Genomic DNA, 5,515 nt, shown 5'->3' with positions numbered 1-5,515 from the left:
ATTTCCTGAGCATGCTCGGGGGTCCTCCGAGTATTTTTTAGTGCTCGGAGATTTAGTTTTTATTGCCGCAGCTGAATGTTTTACATCTGTTAGACAGCATAAGTACATGTGGGGGTTGTCTGGTTGCTAGGGAATCCCCACATGTACTCAAGCAGGCTAAGAGATGTAAATCATTCAGCTGAGGAAAACTAAATCTCCGAGCACTAAAAAATACCCGGAGGTCACCCAAGCATGCTCGGGAAATATCGAGTAACGAGTATATTCGCTCATCACTAATAAAGATATAAAAGGAATATATGGGACCACTACAAATATAAGAGAGAACTCCACAATGTAAAGGTGTACAGTATTTAAAGGGGTTGTCCACTACCAGGCCAACCCCTTCTTGATCAAAATGTTTTGCGCCAAAGAATAATAAAGCCTATACTCCCCTCCCGTGCCAGTGCTGTTCCCGCAGTGTCGGCATTTGCGGTCCCGGGGCTCACGTGAGGTTGTTGTGATATCGGCGTCACTGTCGCTGCCTTTGGACAAATAGAATATTTAGAGGAAGTCCGGGTTGCAGCTGATCACTGACTTCCTCTTCATGTTCAATTCGACAGGAGGCAGGGACAGTGACGCCAGCGCTGATTGGGCTCCGGCGTCACAACAGCATGGGAGCCCAGTGAGACGACACGCCGTCACCACGGGAACAGCACCAGTACAGGAACTTCTTTAAATCAAAATTCTGTCTCACAGCCAGAGCCGGCGTCAGCACACGGCGCAACTGGGCAAGTACAGGGGCCCTGAGCAGGCAGTCGGAGACGCCAACGCGCTATGGGAGCCTGGTGCCTGTTTTGGCGCCCACGAGGGCCCACCGCCGCATGCTCTGGGTCCCGGTACTTGCGATACTCACCTCTCCCTGTCCCTGCGCTGCAGTGTCTTCCATCCTCTGACTATGACGTTCAGGTCAGAGGGCGCAATGACTTGATTAGTGTGCACCCTCTGCCTGAGCAGTCACAGTGCATAGAGCAGAAAGACGAGGAGCCTGGAGCAGAGCAGCGACCAGCAAGGTTAGGTGAGTTTTTGGATCACTCTTAAGGTTTGGTTCACATGTATCTCATGCTCTACGCTGAATACTTACAACGCATCGGGGTTCCATCTACATCTCTGAAATATGTGATTCAGATGAAACTCTGATCGAATAATTCACTATAATGAGGCAGCAGAATTAATCTGGACTCTGTTTGGCCTCTGTTCAGTCTTGTACGTCATCTCAGAGGTGTACAAAACTGTGGTCGCCCACACTTTTGTGCACCACTGAAAAGACGGACAACACCAGATTATAGGCCAAATGGCGTCCACAGTGTCTCCCATCAGCGGTGTTGTCTAAATAACATTTCAGAAATTTACACGGAAACCTTAATGTAAGTGCTCAGCGTAGAGCGCAGGATAAATGTGAACTGAGCCTTACTGCGATCTTTCGGAGGCAGAGTGAACAATTGAGCAGCCGTTCAAGAAACTTTTTTTTTGTACTTTAGATTTTTTTTTTTTACTACAACTTGTATCTGTCTGATCACTGATTTCATGCATTGCAATGCATTAGACCGGTCTAACAGGCCATCATATCTGGCAAACCCGGAGGTCATTAGTTGACTTCAGACTGCCAAATCAACTATTGACAATAGCGGGAGAGCCGATGGTGTGAGAGGCAGCCCACTTCCACTTACAACCTTCTAAATGCCGCTATCACTATTCATCGCCGTATTTAGTGGGTTAAACAGACAGGGTCAGACATGCATGTTGAGAACGTCACCAATCAGATCCCAATGACATCTCCGGTCCAAGGCAGTGTTTAGAACTGGAAGACAGGACCCAATCTCTGCATGACCGCCCACTGGTAAACTTATGATTGCTCTACACAAAGCCCAGCATATTTACCATCTGCTGTCGTGAAGAGGTTACCGTAAATCATGTCTGCTAGTTTTATTTGAAGGGTGATTACAATGCAAAAGTAAAGTTGTATTCTCGCTGCAGCAGCTCGCTTCCGGTCATCAGGGCGATGCAGGGGGCTGCTGCTCACTATACAATGAACGCACTGGAATAATTCTCCAGCACACTGATTGACAACCAGCTCTAGGTGTGCGTACGAAACAGGCTGTCAACCATTGTTCAAGGGAGTGATTACAGTGCACTCAATGTGTAGTGAGCAGTGACAAACCGCTCCGTACACCACCCCGACGACAGGAAGCAAGTGGTTTCTGAGAGACTGTAACTTCATTTTAACCCTGTAGCCATGCTACTATTATGCCTCATACACATGATTTAAATGTAATTTACCGGCAGATTACCACTACATATGCAGATGAAAATAACTTTTTATAGGCGACCGGTTTCCTTTAATAGAAACTTGGGTATATCCCCCAACCCAACCTAGAGGCAGAAGGGGGAAAATGACTTATTGGTGAGAGCAAGATGTTTCTATCATGGAGAATTCTATCTAGTATAGCGAAGAGACATCCTCGACTGTGGTGAGCCAGAATCTTAGGAGAAAAGGCAACCTACCACCTGAAAGGCATACAATCATATGGAGGACTTGATGCTTCAGAGTTGAAAGCAGACCTGTCCTGGCTGACTATGGAGGTGCCAGGAGGCTTGAGGAATTTTCATCTCTTGAGGAATGAAAGTCTTCTGGTGAAAATGGACTGTAACTGGTTTACCTTAAGGCCCTGATTGACATTTCCCCTGAGCCTCAAGCAGCCTTGTTAGTAACAGGATAGCAAGTCTTCCAGCTAGCATTTTTGGGACTTGATAGAGAATCAGAGGCAGCAGGCACTGGCTGATGGGAGCAGTAGTCCCATCAGCCGACACCAGTGACCGGAGTTATACCTCTGTTCACAGCTGCAGGCTCATGCTGTCATTTAACAGTGTGGGAACCGTGGCAGTCTGACCAGCGGTGATGATTTTACAGCTGATCAGAAGCCGCGCTATTATGCACATGACAGCGCAACAAACACCCGATGTTCGGGGGCTAAATCTAAACAGTAACACAGACTTCCAGGTGAAGTCCGTGTTCGTTGTCCATGACCAAACAGTAGGCGTTCGATACAGACACCAAACTTTACTGTTCAGGTTTGTCCATTTCTAATAATGAGGTAAATGTCTGATTTGCCACATGGGTCCAAGCAAAATTGCGGAGACAAGTCCAATTTTAATCTGAGTGTTGGATCAAAATCGGCAATACAAGTCTATGGGTCCATAAAAATTAAAAATCGGACAGCACTTAGATGCCATCCGAGTGCGGTCCAATTCTCTGTCACATAAAAAAAAATAGAGAACAAGTGGACCAGACTCTGTTGAAACGCTTACCAAAGTCACTGATGAAACCTGATCCGTTTTTCTTGCATGTGAAAAAATGAGTTCAAAGTCTTAGCCAGTCGCCACAAGGGAAGACTTTGCCATGGACTCAGTACATCTGTCAGTCAAATCATTAAAGGGAACCGGTAAGTTGGAAATAATCTGATCTGCATGAAGGATGTTACAGAGGAAGAGGCACTTAGCAGATAAATGATCATTTTTGTGGGAAAAGTTTCAGTACATATTTATTAAAATCTCTATTGGTTCTATGCATTTGAGTCCAGTGGGTGGTCCTATTCAGTGATTGACAATCCCCCATGTATGACAGTGCATGCAGAGAGCTATTACTCATTCAGTAGGACAGCCCACTGGACTCATACATACAAGATCACGAGATGACACTGAATAAAATGCAAGTTACCGTATATTTAATCTTCCATCAAACTTGTATATCATTCTTGCCCAGCTTCTTCTGTATACAATGCTGTTCAAAGCTCGGACTGCATGCACTACGTGACGGGTTCCCTTTAAAAGACATTGTATCCATGAGGGTAAAGGATTAGATGGACATTTGGGCTTCTGAAAATGTCTGTCCAGGACTTTCCACCCTCTGGCCAAAACTAAAGCCGTAGAGTCAGTGTGCTTTACCAGAAAGGTTTCACGAGCAGCTTGAATGAAGCTGTCTGCCATGTGACAAGATGAAAAACAGAGTTCTAACAGGACATATTCTCCGCCAAATAAAAAGTCTCTGGGTGAGAGGAGAGGGATGAGGAAGGCGCTACAGGAGAGTTGGTCATCAATGGTGAATTGGTGAAGAGCTGGAGCAAAGCTACCTGGTCCGCATGTGGGATTCACCATTATGGTAGGTCTTTGCTGGTGTATGCGACTCACCTTGGGAAGTGGTCAGTGTACCGCCCTGTCTGTTTGCGCGATTCACATTGCTGAGAAGTCGCTGTCGGTGGGAGTGGCTCACCCCTGGAAAGTGGTCAGAGTACCAGGGGCGTTACGGAAAGAGGAACCGATGATTAATAAATTCTGGCTAACTGTCATTGAAACACATCATAAAAAGCAGACTCACCAAAACCTTGTCAAACAACCGCTGCATCTTGCTAGTGCATTTGTCATTTGACAAGGTTTTGGTGAGTCTGCTTTCTATGGTGTTTTTTTTTAGTTTCTCCATGTTACTCGGTCATTGACTAAGATAAAGAAAACACCCAAATAAGAATGGTGAGACACGCTACTCCCCCAGGGACTAGTGGTTTTCAAGCAGGCTGCGCCTGGAGCTGGCAGGCAGTTTCACACTGGTCTGAGGAGGTGGACGCAAACAGAAGATGGAGGACCAAGCTAGCGTATTCACTGATCCCCAGAGAAATAGTGGTTAGTGATAGTCCCACGGGACTGGCAATGCCTACCAGTTGAGAGATATTCAAGACCAGTCACAGGAAGCAGAAATGTGGCTCTTGCAGTACTCTGTTGGTCACAGTGATGGACGGACACTGGCCAAGGAGGGAACTGCCATACTTTGCATGTTGAAACTAACACCTGTCGTCATTCTGTTCTGGTTGAGGAGGCGAAGGCTATCACAGCAGGATAGAGGGACCGAGGAAAAAGAATCCTGCACAGAAGAGCAGAGAGGGGGCATATAGAAATAGGCTGCAAGCAGATGGTTAAATTTTTGGAGCCCATCGGTGGACAGGTGGGCCACTGCTGCGAATCAGAGGGAAAAAGCAGAGCGGAGCTTCAAGTGCAGACTCGCAGGGGAAGTGCAAGATAAAAAGGAGCTGGAAGGAGCGCTGGGGGAGCACGTTGCGGGAACCACTGCAGGGGAGAAACATGCACACTGTAATCCAGTCTTCAATTTCATAACCATCATCACTCGCTGCTTCCTGCAACACTTTGGGTGGCAGGCGGTTGAGTATGTTACATGAACCAACCACGTACCAGCGGTTCTGGTCCTGCTATCACAGAGACAGGGAAGACCGTGTGACTGGTTCAGCACTACATGTTTCAGCTATAAGGAAAATCCAGATAACAGCATTCAACACAAAAAGGAAGAAACAGAGAACACAGACCTGTCAGCCTCCGGTGTGACACCAAGCTAAAACCACTTAGCTCTGTGCCAGTCGTTGGCTGTAGCCTGCATGGGATGAACCGACTTTTTCTTTGTTCTTAGTGCCAGCCT

The sequence above is a fragment of the Ranitomeya variabilis genome, chromosome 1 (genome assembly GCF_051348905.1).
Source record: "Ranitomeya variabilis isolate aRanVar5 chromosome 1, aRanVar5.hap1, whole genome shotgun sequence".
Taxonomy (NCBI): Eukaryota; Metazoa; Chordata; class Amphibia; order Anura; family Dendrobatidae; genus Ranitomeya; species Ranitomeya variabilis.
The sequence above is the reverse complement of the archived record's forward strand: the minus strand, read 5'-3'. Positions refer to the sequence as shown.